This window comes from Poecilia reticulata, chromosome 22 (assembly GCF_904066995.2).
Source record: "Poecilia reticulata chromosome 22, P_reticulata-male-v2, whole genome shotgun sequence".
Classification (NCBI taxonomy): domain Eukaryota; kingdom Metazoa; phylum Chordata; class Actinopteri; order Cyprinodontiformes; family Poeciliidae; genus Poecilia; species Poecilia reticulata.
Window position 1 is genome coordinate 11,710,701 of NC_088851.1, and position 15,060 is coordinate 11,725,760.

Genomic DNA, 15,060 nt, shown 5'->3' on the forward strand with positions numbered 1-15,060 from the left:
GGTAGAGGCATTTGGGTTTTCAGATATGGACTCTAATAATGCATACATAGTAGTTCTTGAGTTGCTGACAGCAGCCGAGTGCAGAGAATGACAAGTCATCATGGTGTACTTGTTCACTTGCGAACAGGAGATGTATGAACTGATGGATTAGACTACCTTCCAACTGTCTAATCCATCAGTTCTGAATAAAATATTGCCTACACCTTCACTTTTTTGTCATTTCATATAAAATGCTGTCTTATGAAGTTCTTTAAGCAGTTTATTGCAATGAGTTTGACTAAATCTGCATGACATTTGCACTTTGTGACTCTTCCTTTTTTTTTTCTTTTTTTTTTTAGGCTACAATTAATTACTGGAAGTCTCTTTGAAGCTGTCCTTAAAGCTTTGTATGCACTGGCTTTATCTTTCCACTAGATGACAGAGTTCAACCAGAAGTACGCCTCCATGTGACGGTCTCAGCCTGGTGGAAAACAGTCTGACCAGCAGAAACCAGGTGGTGCCAAATGGAGGTAGAGATCGGATCTGAGGACGCCCCCTGACGATCTGTTTATTTTCAGGCTTTTGCTTGTTCCCCGTCAGTGGACAGCCGCGTGTCACTGGTGAAACAGCTGAGGGTGATGACAAATCGGGACCCTCTAAAACCACCTGATGATGACTTGATCATCTTAGAAAATGGTAGCAAAAATCTACATGGTTTAATCAGGGAAGACAGGAAATCGATTAGAGGATAATTAGAAAATAATGCTGTAGTGATGGATTTGCTTTGCTAATGCGTGTTATCAGATTCACTTAATTACAGATATCCTCTTTTAGATCCATAACATCTATTGAAGAATTTAAACCATATTGGATCTTCAGTGTCTGATACTGTCGTTGTACATAGGACTCCGACTACTTTCTTTATGTATATAAAGAGTTTGTCAACAGGAATATGTTGGATGGATGTGATTCTGCTGATTGCCAACAGAAAAAAAGAAAAAGTCAACACATTTGATGCAGAAAGTGACCTCTGTGGAATTAAACGGGTCAGAAAATGTGTCTCTTCTCTTCTCTTCCACCAAAAAGAGTTTATCAGAACTCGGCCTGATAAACTCTTTTTGCCCAAGGATTATGGAGGACTTAAGGGAAGGAGGAACATAAACTTGAGCAATGAGTATACAAAAAAAAAAGTTTATGCTTCAGTCGGGACAGATGGTTCTAGCAGGAAGTAAACAAGCAGGCCACAACGCAACTTTTTGGGGGTTGTGAGTGTAAAGTTGATCAGTTTTTAGGTTTTATTTAAGTAGAGTTTTTATATGTGAAATAGGCAGAATCACCCTGGCAACAACACAAGCACTAAACAGATGGAGAAAGTGGATGGCTGTGTCTTCTCTAAGAAAGAAACATCTGCTAATGTCTACAGATTGTGTTAAATCAACAGCTACTCTTTCCGTGTTCTTCTGTTAGCCACACCAAATAGCTGTAGTTCTGGCTCTTTTATTCGATGCGTGAGCCAAATGAATGAGTGTGTTTATCCGCAATTGTACATCAGTATTTAAACTTTAAGCAGATGTGATGGATGTTGTTTTTACAATAATGTTTTCATATCTAAATATCAGGTTGTAGTTGAACCTTTAGAAATCAAGCATATGCTAGTCTGACCTAGCCTAGCAGCAGAGTAGTTTTGAATCCCCCAGCAGTGTATGAAGTGTCAAACATAAAACTTTAACAATTCTAAATTTCTCCTTCTTTGGATAATTTACCACATAACTCACTCAACTCGGATTCAAGCGGAAGACTTTACTATCACTCATTTTCTCTTGGGTGGACACTGTGCTCTGCATTCCTGCCATAGTTTGGTGGTTCAACTGAAATATTATCACTAAACTTTCAGCTGTGCTCATTTCTCTTAAAAATAAATGTACCCAAAACTCGGCTGAAAAGAAAAGGCTATAAAAACTTTTAGTTTAATATTTCTCAAGTCCCATGAACAACTGGGAACCTTCTCAGGAATATCTTCTCTGGCGTCAAGACTAAAATCCTGCTCCTAAATATGAAAATGTACACAGGATTTTATAACCTTCAAAAACAATAGACACTCAGTCATCAAAACTGTAGATTTGGAAGTATGTCTTAATGGAGCTACTTTGCTTTTCTGAATCCTTAATTCTCCTTGCGTAAAGTCCAGGTCTCACCGGGGTTCGGCCTATTGTATTCCTAAATTTAATGAGCGCTAGAGACGTTTCGCTAATGACTTCACCCATTGTCATAAATTCCTGCTAACCCTGGGGAGGATGCTGGGTGGATTTGGGCTTTGATGTGGGAGACGGGGGGGGGGAGCCTTGAGGGGTGGACAGTTCCTGCATATTTCAGGAAGTGAAAACGCAAAAACTATAGTCGCACAATCCATGGAGCACATAAGCTGCACCTGTCGCCATTCAGACGCTGCATCTTCCGGAGGCAGCTCAGTGGGTTCAGCTACAAGAAAGAGCGGGCTCTGCTGTCTTGTAGCTCACAGCAGGTTAACGTCACTCCTAATGTCACAGAGTGTCCTGTCTAAGAAACTGATTGTGACATTCGCCCCTGCAGTGAAGGGAGCGCCGTGGATAATGTCAACCAGCGGAAGATGAGCTGACTTGAAAAGTCACTGCTGAAATCTTCCTGGTGAAAATCCTACTTTCTCTGCAGACAAATCTTTTTGACCTTCTCCAGGTGAATTAGTTTTCTCTTTCCCACACCTTTGTCACGTTGGTGACGGCATCCTTCGACATGTTGTTCTCGGGATCAAAAAGACACATTCCTAAACATCTCACTGACTGTTTTTTTTTTCTTTGTTTCTTTTCCTCATGTTCTCTTTTGCCACTGATGTTGGAGTCACCAAGTCTCTACACAGCTTTGCCAGAAAGCCTGTAACACTGAAAGATGCTGTATTTTTATTTTTTTTTTGGAAACTTAAGCATTAACCAATCATATATGTGAGTATATTGCTGTGCTGTTATTTGTCCAGCAGAGATAAAACTAAGTTTTTTTTTTCAGCTGTTTTAAAAAGAAGTCATATTTCAGTCTGTCACTCAACGTGCTGCGAATACTTTAATAACTTCACTTGGAGTTTATCCACTGCGGTCTGGTTTCTGTGAACGCATTTTAAGATTTTACACTAAATTGTTTTGGATTGAGATTTTCTGGCATCCATGGTCGTCTTCTGCTCTGAAACATAGACTGATGTCAGGTTGATTTATCGATTTTTCCACCAGAATACAAAGGTATCTTGGGAGATATTATGTAAAAAAAAAAAAAAAGTAATTTTGCAAGAATCAATAGTAGGCTGTTAGGGTGCATCCTGTCAGAAAATAAAGTGGGTGGAAAAGGCTCAATGAGGAAGAACAGCTTTTCATATTTTCATTTTGTGTGAGGAATGTTTTGATCTGGGTATTGAGAAAATGAATCTGTTCAGAAATAGTGCTTTTGTTTTTTCAGTGAAGAAATATCCCGCTAACATGTGTGTGATAGTTCTTTGATCTCTGTTAAGAGATTACCTGAGGCTTTCGCCTTTTAAAGTTCTGTTTTGTGCTGCTGTAATAACAGTAATATAAGCCAAATGTTTTCCACTGTCGGTTTGAGTTGAGATAAAATATCATTGCTGGGTTTGTTGCGAAGAATCTCCTTCTTCCACTGGGACATTCAGGAGTTTTCTGAGATTTCATTTCAGATGTCGTTCAAATGCAGTAAAGCTTATATGGAAATCTTTTATACATTCTTGCCTCTATGCCTTATAAGTGACATAAAACTGTATTCACACTCCTTGAACTTTTTCCCTTTTTGTCACACCACATCCCACAAGCTTCCATGGATGCGAAGTGGGAAAAAAAAGAGGATAAATGTTCAAACGTTTTACGTTTGAAGACACATGTGTCCTCCGTTTAGTGCAAATAATACTGAATCAACACTGAGGCGTACAGATCTTGTACCCCAACCCCACTAAAATTCATGAAAGTTTGCAGAGTGATACAGCGTAGAAAAAGTTAAACAAGTAAGATACCATATTGTTTTTGTCATTGACCCAAAAACATCGTAACTTGGAGAGGACAATGTGGAGTTTGGTGTTAAGTGTTGTGCAGAGGCGGCTTCAAAAAACCCAAAGACTCCCAACATTTAGTTGGGCATTGACATGTGACAGGGTCTGCGTTTTCAACCCACAGCTTTTCTGTGGTGAGCCTCTCCCCTGCTGATCCTCGCTCTTGCAGATATATGAAACACAACTCGACCCCAACGGTTTCATGACATGGGGCCAAGCAGCTCCGCACATACGTCATTCCTATTATCTTCACAGTTGAGTCTATAGAGATGTTTTCATGGAAAATGTTTAGACTGAGCTAAACGCCAACGAGTGCCAAGATTCCTCTGTTGATGTCACAGTAACCTCTCCAGGGCCGCTAAACGGAGTTTATAGGATCTGGAAAAGGTTCTGCGCTGTCCAAAGGTGACACGCAGCTGGAAAGCACTTTTAAAGTCATCGCCGTTTTTGTAGCTAATTGATTTATCTGGTATCTTTCCCAAGATACCAGTTTAAGAGATCAGACATTGTCAGGATTGTAACTTCGGAGAATTATTATTATTATTATTTTTTTTTTTTTTTAAAAAGGTGAGCTTCGGTTATGTTTCCTAAAGAACTTATCCCACCTGCTCATCTTTAGCACATGACAACATCTGGCACAGCTGCTTCCCATCTGCCTCCAGAACCCTCAAAGTCAAGGCTCACCACCTTGTCAGTCTCGCTGTGCTTACGGGACATCACGCAAGCTGTTATAGAAATTTCGAGTTTGTCATTAATGTCAGATCGGGAGGGTTTCCTCTGAGCTGATGAGATCATGTCACGTGGTGTTTATTGGGATGAAATGGAGCTCAGAGCGAGCCAACATGCGCGCTTCGGGACTTTCTGCAGGACACAAGATTTGTGTGCAAATGCATCCAATCACAACTGTGAGTAGAAGGTTGTTTTTTTTGTTGTTGATGGAAAGAAACTGCAGCTAATGCTATATGATACACGGTGTCTTCCAACTCGGGAAGTTGAATCTGATCCCAGGCTGTTTGCTGTGGGAGTTGTTTTCCAGAGTAATTCGTTTATCCCCGAGGACCTTTTTGGCTTTAAGCACTGTAGCACAAAATTGGGTAATTTGCATTGCCTCGTGCCCTAAAACCTGTTTTGTTGGGGCTGAATCTTGTTTCGTTAGCTGACTTAATGCAATTTAAAAGGCTGTTTTTGCTGGGGAATATGTTGAGCGCAAACGGGGATGTCACATTGGTTTATTCCTCGTCTTTCCATGATGGTGCACGAACTTGTCATCGCCTGGAGCGCGAAGTGAGAGCTGGGCGCTTGTTCGGTTGACACGTTCAGGTTGATGAAACCAAATTCAGGACAAATTTGCTCAACAATCTTATATTCAAGAACTAATAACAGTTTTTCTTTTTAGAAATGGAGCGCTTTAGAGGATATTAAAGATTTATTAGGTGGTGGCAGGCTTTTATTTCTTTGAGAAATTGAAGCTATTGAGGCTGTATAAAGGCTTGTATAAATGTATAAAATGCTTTTAAACTAGAATCATAGTCCTTGCATATTAGGGTTCATTTGCAGGCACGTGCAGAGGGGGGAGCTGGGGGTGCTTGAGCACCTGCCCCTTTAGTGGTCTCTGCACGGCCCTGTTCATTTGTGTCCTGATTATTGATTAAATGATCATTTTTTTCTGGGACCAGATATTTGTGTTACACCTTTGTGGTCACGTCTCCAATCCTGCGTTTTCTGCATAAAATAATTGGAAATATTTGCTCAGTGGTGCCCAGGGAGCTCTCTTCTTCTATTACCCACATTAGCTGTTTGATTGTTATCTCCCAGTGAGATGAAACGGACCACAGGGCAGAGTGGATTCCTGCTGAACACAGATGGGAGGCAAGCAAATGCAACACGAGAAAGAGGTAGAGTCCAGCAGAACCAATCAAGGCAGGAATGAGCTGGCATAACATGAGTGTTCTTGTGGAAAGTAAAAGCACTATAAAGTCTAACAGTAAACTCTCAAATACACAGACAACAAGACAGAGCAAACTTACAACAATAGGCTATGTGTGAGGGAAAGCTAACGCTGCGTATCGTACGGAAACTCAGTGAACACTGGTGGTGGGAGGCTGAATAGTTGATGAGAATATGAACAAGGTTACTTAGGGAAATTTTGGATCAAAATACTTTAGAGGATGCAAAAAACTTGAAACTGGGGTGGAGAGTCACAGAACAACCAGTGGTGGTGTTTGATTGAATTGTGTCTCTCGAGTCAGGGCAGCTTGGCCAGTGGGACGCAATTAGCAGTTAAAAAAATTATCTATCATTTCAGCCAAAACCAGTTGCTTGTTGGTGGTTTAAATATCCAGCGGTAGCAAAACACTGCAATTTCCAAGTTGGCACAATATTAAAGGACTGTTTTTGTCTCTTTTTTTTTTAAGAATCTGGACATTTGTTCTCAAGTTAAAAACCAAAATACTACACTAGTCAAATCATGACTTTGCTCTGTTTCTGAAAACACAAAACTCTTCTGCGGCATGTGAAACATCTTGGATTAAAACACACATTAAAAGCTTAACATAAATTCAAGTGATCTATAAAATATAAAAACTTAGACTAAACATATAAAAACTTTCATTTCTCAATTTGTGTGTATTTGTTCTCAATCTGTTGTGTATTAAAAAGTGAAGTGTGTTTTGCAGAATGGGGTAGTGAGTGCAAACACGGACTGTCACTGCGGACGGCGGAACCGCAAACATGAACCTGGGGTGCTCAAATTGAAAATCTGAAAAGATCGACAGCCTGTGTTCACAGAGGCTCTGTGCAATACGACAGCTGTCCTCGTACACTGATATTTGTACAACCAGTAAAAATATAAAGTTAGGCAACAGGTTAATCAGATATTGAACGATTTCTTCAAAATCGAGAGAAACTGTCGCTTCAGTGCTTTTATTACGATGGTGGTAACTTATGGTTTTCATTAATGATTATCACAAACGCACTCCCTACGCCTATTGTTCAGCAAATGGCAAAAACAGCCCACAGTCCTGATGTTGCACTACTTACTTTGATGCTGTTTATTATAATGCTAATATCTAATGCAAAATGAAGATATTCACATGCATGACACACACTTGAAGCATCCTTTGCATATTTAGCACAGAAACAGATTCTTTTCTCTGATCTTCAAAGGTTTTGAGGTCAATGTGAATTAATATGCACCAATCAGCTGGTCTAAAAAGTGAGTGGGAAGAGGGCAGCGGTCTTTAGCTTGAGCTTTTCTCCTTTTTGTAACGAGTGAAGTTTGTTCTTCAGCAGCAATAAATGAATATGATCATTAAACTGGTGATAATTCCCAGCTTCATCTACCAGTCGGAATTAAAATAATAATTGTAACACAGCAAGGTCGCTTGTTCCCCTTGAACCTTTTCACATTTGTCACATTTTATTGAGATTTCACGATTGTCAAATGCAAAGCAGTGCAGGGTTGAGAGTGGAAAGAAGTGACACGCGATCGTTTTAAAATGGGAATTTAAAATCCAAAATGTGCAATATTTGTATACAGCAGTTTGTAATTCTGCAGAATTTTCCTGTTTGAAAATTCTGCAGAACAACGTTTCTGCTGCCATTACAGCTCCAGCGCCTTTGCTTACATGTCTCAATCAGTTTCACACATCTACAGGCCAAAACTGTTGTTCAGCGGTTGCGAAATAACTCTGTCGGACTGGGTGGAAAGCATTTATGAGGAGCAGTTTTTGAAATCTTTCCGTCTGAACTTTGACAGGGTTGTTTTTGATCCAAGCCATTTCCCACCATTACCTCTGACTGTATCTTTGCTGTCTTTCTGCCAAAAGGGAAACCACAGGTTTCCTTTGGCCTCTGGCAGGTTTTATTCTAGGATTGCCCTATCATTAGCTTCATCCATCAGTTCTGACAATCTTCTCCATCCAGAGCAGCTGCTTTTATATTGAGATTGTGCTACCCTTCGGCGAACCGTATTTACTTACTAGATGTGTCAGAATAATAGGGGCTGAATGCCAGTATATGCTATAATTTTCATTTATAAGTTTTAAAAATCATGCACAAATTACTCTCAACTAAGCAGTTAAGCCCAGTTGTGCTATTTATGTAACATAGTGTGATTACCACTTAGATATGCTTTTTCTGAAATGGTTACTTTGTGTAGCTTCAGCTCAACCACATTCACAGGGTTTAAATAATGAGCATCATTTTATAAATTAACAATATTAAAGTAGAAAGACAACGTATCGCTGTATAAAAATGTGTAAAACCATAAATGGATCAGCTTCTTTAATGTAATTAGACGCAAAGCAGAAATCGATACCAGCTCTGCGGCTTCTTGTTCAACACCGACTGCGAATAATCACTGTTCCAGAGAGGCGAAGCGAACTCTTATAGGGACAGCTGCAAAATGCACATAAATGCAAACATTTTTACTGTTTGACAAGCAAAATCTAAACAGGGACTTTCGGGCGCCTCCTGCCATAAACACATGGCCTGTTCCTTCAAAAGCGCCAGATTTGTGGAGAACAAAATGTACAAAATGTTTCACATTCTCCTTTAAAAATGCACGGAACATTTTAGACTTTGTGGTCACTCGCTCGCTTGAGTCTCCAAAAACACACGTGTTTTTTTTTTTTTTTTTCCTCTCCTGTGAACCGTCATGCAACACTGAAACCGCTCTCTGCGTCTGCTAAGTGCAGCGTAAGCAACAAAACCACATGATTCCGAAGTTTGATTAGTGCAGCAGAGACACAGAGGAGGGGAAGCAGTTTGTAATGAAGAGTGTGTGAGAGTATGGCGAACGCCTGGCCCCGTGGGAAGACACGCAGCAGCCGACGGTCAGAGTAAAGGTGCTCCTTGCACCGTTTCCCTCCTCTATCATCAGATCTATTTGTTTTCACCCTAGACTGAGGCAACTTGTTTTTTATCACATCAGGCTCCGCCAGCTACGTTAATCTAGAAAACTGAGAGTCTAGAAGGATGTTTATATATATATATTTTTTGTAATTTTCGTGGAAGAGATAAAGAGAGCATACAGAGACAGGGAGGGACGGAATATGTAGCCAAGACACGAGAACACAGAACTGACAAAAGCTTTTTTTCCTTGTTTTATGAATGGAGAACGGACTAACAGTGGAATAATACGTTCTCCAGATCCGTTTGGAGTCATTACAAGCTTATGGTATGAGGTCGACTACAGCCCGGGAAGTTATATCTGTTGAACGAATTAGACATCGCAAAGATAATGAGATCCATTTGTGGAAATTATTACTTGCAATCGTATCTATTACACTTAGAAGAAATGCAGGTTGATGTCTGGACTCAAAGTGTGTGCTTGTAAGGTGAACCTCATGGACTCTAAGCCCCTCGAGGCACAGAACCGCCACACAAGGCAGCACGTCACCTCCGCCAGGCAACCAACAATGTTTGTCCTCTTATCATCAAATAATTCCCCAAGAGAGCTGTGATTGGTCCGTAGTCCAGCTCTGTTTCCCCTCCCCAAAAGACTTGAGCACTACAACACAACTTGGAAACTTCAAATCACACACGCGTAACTCCGAGGGTGTTCCAGGCCGCGGGACGTGTCATGAATCCCAACCTCACTGCTAACCTCAGCAATGAGTTGAGCAACGGCCAAAGCCAAGCTTTCAACACGCCTGTTACGCAATCCATCTTGAGTTGTTATTCAGACTGGCAGTACCCCAGAAAATCTTGCGGTTCGGTTGCGTTGTGGCAAATCACCGACCGGGCTCTCTCCAGGGAGAGTCATGCCTGAAATCCCTGACTCACCAGCAGGAAACGGCTACTGCTCTTGGAGCCCACTCAGCTCGTGTGGGTTTGTGTCTGCCTCATTTCCCCACCTGCCTACCCTCGCTTGGGCCACCGACTCGTTTTCAGTCCACCTGGAAAAAAATGAATCATTATGGCAGAAGTGTTTCATGCCGGGGAGTTCGGAGGTGAAGTTCAGCATTACAGTGGTGGAAAACCTTCCTGCTGCCGCCCCACAGGTCTCGTTGCAAGAGCAGTTAAGTGTTTTCCCCTCCAACAAGGATTTCTTCTCGGTCGTGAAGCGTCTGTAAATCAAAGGCAATTGTCTGAAAATCTGCAAAGTCTCAGGTGGTCTCAGGAGGCCGTGCGAATGTGTACTTTAATCCCAAATTCCTGGAATGAAATATTTCCTTATGTAGCACCAGATGGCTGAACAGCTTGCAGTGAATGGAATTGGAAAAACAACAACAAAAAAACGCAACAAAGTCCAAAGCGTTTCCAGAGAAATTGAAGTAAAATTCTGATTTTATTAGTGGATCTCCCATCTGCCAAGTCAGTTTCATCTGTCTATTGGCTTTATTTATTTATGAAATGAAAGTACATATACTGTACTCACCAGAGCAAAACCGCCTCTCCTCTGTCAAGTGCACAGCTGTGAAAGCAAAACTGATTCAGACAGCTTTTTACACTATATGATTCAAGTTTGTGATCACCTAATGTTTATTAATGTATGAGGAAATGGTTTCAGTTCCCAGAGCTTTTCAGATTCTTCTCACACATAATAAGGCAGAGGTAAAAAAAACAACAACCTAAAGCACATAAAACAAGAGTTTCTTCAGGTGCAGCTATCGTGTCTGTGTCAGTCAATAAAGTCAGAAGAGGTCGGGAATGGAGCGTCATCAATCAGCGGAGGAATTCGGTTGACTCACAGCCTAAAAATCAAAACACCACCTGGACAAAATCTCCCACACCGGTTTATGTGCATTTCTCTGGTAATTCCAGTGGAGTTGTGTTCTGATGTAATGTAGATGGTAGTCTCCAGCTGACAGCCTTGTTATATTGGTGCCGCCCACTGGTCCAAAAATAAGCAAAGCTCGAAAATGTTCAGGTAGTGTAGGCAAGTCTAAACTAGTGGCTGAACGAAGCTTGACTTGTCACGAAGCTACTCCGAGTAAAGCCTGAGCAACGAAGGAAGGGTGTTAGCGGTCATATATTACCTTTAGCGCGGTGATGACCAATAAAACTAACATAAAGTGACAATAAAACAAGTCCTGTGACAAGCTACAAGATGTGACTGCAGTAGTTGAGCTGTGTTTACTTTTAAGACGGCTTCAGGAAAAAGTTATAGTTACTGTTAAGTGACATTGTGCACTGGTGGTGAATTGCCTACTATTATTATATACAGTATATTTAGAGGTTGAGTCATACAGCCAGGAATAGTCCACTGTTTCAGTACCACTACAGTTATATTGGCACACATCATCCAGACTTAAAATTGTCTGAGGTACCTCTCCAAAGATGTAATTTGAAGTTAGAAAACTCATTTTTGTGGCCACTGTAGTCTGAGTGCTTCAGAGTTGTGGACATAAACAGTAAAAAAAAATAAATAGAAAAATAAAAACGTATACTGAAAGTGTATTTTTGTTGTGTACTTATGCAGGATGTCAACATGATGAGATTCCAGTTTAACAGGTGTTGCATGTTTGAAGCAAATCAATGTTTAGCAGCAGTCTTTAATGATGTTGGGAATATTGTTCTGAGCTCATGGGACCCGTGTCAAGGGCCAACAGCAGCACTCAAAGCAAAAAACAACAAAAAACAACTTATTTATCAATGGTGGAAAGTTTCATATCAAGTTCAAATACGTTTCTTATTTTCAGGTGGACTGAATATGTACAGGATGCCCCGCTAAGTAGGACAAAACACAAAGCAATCTGGCTTATCATGTAGTAATTTATATTAATTAGGAGACCATCTTATTGATTTTAAAGAATATGGCCTGCATTTGTTCACCTCCAAGTTCATAATCTGAAATACCAAAACTAGTCAAATTTAGACTGTGGACACAAGAACTCATGGGATTGATGAAACCTGTTTGTGAAAAACCCAAAATAGCATTTTCCCATGTTTTTATTTTTTGATAACACCTTAAGATTGAGTTAAACAGTAAAAGTAAGATATATGCCTTTATCAAACCTGGATTGCATTAAATTACATTGGAGAGGAGAGCCTAGCAGCATGGCTTGGCACCAGTATAACTGACCACTAATCAAAATTAAAGTCATTCTAAAATAAAAAATATTGGCTTCCCAATATATATGAAAAATTATATATTTTTAAAAATAGCAAAAAGCTCATCTTTAAGGTTTGGTGACAAGGTCATTTTGTTGTTTGAGAGCAGTCCAATCAAAATTTTCCAAGGGATAAAAAACGTGACTAGATATCGATTTGATTATATTTCCTAAAACTGAACAATTAATGTGCTGTTTTACTTTTTCTTTTCTTTTTCTCCAAGTATATGCCAAATGAGGAGGAGGGGTTCCCCCATCCAGGGGCAACATTAATGCAAGAACCGCCACTGCTGAAGCTATTTTATATCCAGTAAATAGATGAAGAGTTAGAAATAGAGCTGCGAGGTATTTTGCCCATATTTAATCAAAATAAAAAAGTAAAAAAAAATAACTATTTGTTGACATGTAAAAGACAGCTCACGCAGGCGTGGGGTTGTGTCACAGTCTGCGTGATTGGCGTGCCATGTTTGTGTGTCTGGCAAATCTGCTACTGGTTTCCTATTCACAGAAGACCAGAGTCAGACACAGGCTGGCTTCGCAGCAGAGGAGGGGAGATAAAAAAAAATAAAAAAAAACTCTCGCCACTAAGAAACCAACAGCTATCAGAGACGTGAAGTCGACGCGATGTCAAGCACGAAATGCTACCGTTTAGTTTGAGGAGACAGCTACCAATAAGGAAGAGGCTGCAGAAAGTAAGGAGTGGGTGAGCAGTGACAGCTGGATACATAAAGCGAGGGATTAGAGGTCCGCACGTGGGAAAAAGGGACTCGCTTTAACACATCAGGTGAGTTCCGCGAAGCTTCACACCTGCCGAAGAACAGCGTGTAAGCACGACGTTTTACCCAAAAGAAAATAGCACAACTTTATTTTGGGTTTTTCCTACCTTCGCTTTGTGTTTAACAAGCGACTGCGTCAGCAACCTTTCGGCCACTTTGCGGTGATTCCAGAGCGAATGCACGCGCTCACCTACGGACAGTGCGCGTGATGGTGTTTCTTAATAATAAAACTTAGTGAATCTCACACTGCAGACTTTATGAGCAATTGTTGTCAATATTCATTATCAGCTTCGGAGAAGACAAACACGCTGAGAAAGTCGTCATTGTTTTTGTTTTTCGTTCTTTCTTTTTGACAAACTCCGGATAATCCGCGTTAATGATTCATCAGGGAATTCCTAAAGGTCAGCCATACCTCAATGCTTTAGTCTTCGTTATCTCTGCAGGCTTTCACGCTCCTTTGGCGTACTAAATTCGAGCGCCCGGCTTTTAATCATCCAGTATTTGCACAGACAGAGAGATGATGTCCCTGTCAAATATGTGACTTGGAAGAAAAAATATCCCAGACAGTGAACATTCCTGCCAGCCCGGAGTGAATCTGGGTGTTGTCCAAACGGAATAGTTCATTGCGATTACTGTAGGCTGTGCTTCTGTCATTCCACAATAACGGCATTGTTTTCCTGCAGTCACAGTTTTAACTTGAAATTATTTAAGACAAAATTGAACGCATTGCGTTCTCAGTGTGATATTACTGGTCTAATGAGATGCAACTTGAGGTTATAGACTTAAGTTTTATCTGGGAAGTTTATTGCATTTCATCAGTAGATTTAATGTAAGTGGAATAGAATTTGTAAATCCCATTCAGGTGCCTAAAAAGTTGTTATATCAATGCAATTTTACAGAAATGGAGCAAAATTTTTACTGACTCATTAAACTAGTACGATTTTGACCATTATTGTGGCCAACGGCATGAAAACCCAAATTTCATTTCATAAAAAAAATGTGCACATGAATTTCTGCATCAGTGTAGCATGGGGTTTGAAAGCATTCAGCCTGTGCCTCAGCTGAGGTGTTAAGGAAGCCTGGGATACTTCAGAGGCGGCATTTGTCTTGTCTGCGCTGTTGGCTCTGGTGTCTCTCATCTTCCTCTTGACAACCTGTCATAGACTATCTATGGGGATTATGTCAAGCCTGGCTAATCAAGTGCAGTGATGACCATAGACATTAAACCAGGTATTGGTACATTTGGTGGTGTTGACAGGGGCTAAGTCCTGCTGGAAAATTGAAATGGCATTAAAATAAAGCTCGTCTGCAAAGGGAAGCGTAAAGTATTGCAGCATTAACTGGCTTCACTGAATTTAGACAAATTGGAAAAACGTCAGCACATGGCATTTTCTTCTAAATCTTTACTCACTGTGGAAACATTTCAACTGGACCTCAAGCAATTTGCATTTCTCCAATTATCCTCCAAACTTTGGGATCTTAATTTCCAAATCAATTCAAACTTTTATCTTATATTTGAATAGAGGACCCTGGTGCAAAATAGTGGTTCACAATCCTTTAGAAACTGGTTATCTATTAGAGCCTTCCTGTCTTTAGCTACATTTTTTCCTACCACTCAACTTTCTATTAACTTATCTTTTTATTAATCTTGTGCTTTACTCAGATTTTCTGAAAAACTCTGTTCTGTGATTCAACTAGCTGTTAGATACAATCAGCAACAGTAACACATATAAGTCTTAAAGTTTATTGCAATATATGGATGTGTTCATGTGTATACCAAAGTCAGATTAGGTGTACCTCTCTTCAGTAAAACTGCCTAACACACTCAAAATGATAAATTCTTTCTTTTCATGCAGGAAACTGGAGGCTAGTTTGCTCTGGTAAGCCATAAAACACAACCGTATATTATCTCCCGTTCTTCTTTGTCCACTTAGAGTCAGTCATCGTTATGTGACCTGTTCAGCTGGCTTGAAGTCATTTGGTAACATTTTCTTGTGGGCAGAAATAAATGTATCTTCTGTTCTACGTCAGTTTATGGAGAAAAGGGAGAGTGTACTCGGCGTGCTTGTTTTCCTACAAATTGACACTGATATTTGAGGCCCTGGAGGAAGCAAAATCTACTGTGGCTGTAATCACCATTCCTGTCTTACAGCAGTAGTTTTCCTTGTTCTGT

At 40.3% G+C, this 15,060-nt stretch overlaps 1 protein-coding gene across 5 annotated transcripts in view; it reads left to right on the forward strand.

Moving 5' to 3' along the window:
* Positions 1–12,603: 12,603 nt before the first annotated feature.
* The window catches only part of stxbp6 (syntaxin binding protein 6 (amisyn)), a 59,591-nt gene continuing 57,134 nt past the window's right edge, over positions 12,604–15,060 (forward strand). The window contains exons 1-2 of one of the 5 annotated variants that reach the window (XM_081602882.1): positions 12,607–12,895; positions 14,744–14,767. The gene's annotated coding sequence lies outside the window, so the exon portion shown is untranslated. Of the gene's footprint in view, positions 12,896–14,021; positions 14,118–14,743; positions 14,768–15,060 lie in introns of those variants that run through there. The other 4 variants (XM_081602885.1, XM_008399786.3, XM_008399790.3 and 1 more) reach the window with 4 other exon arrangements.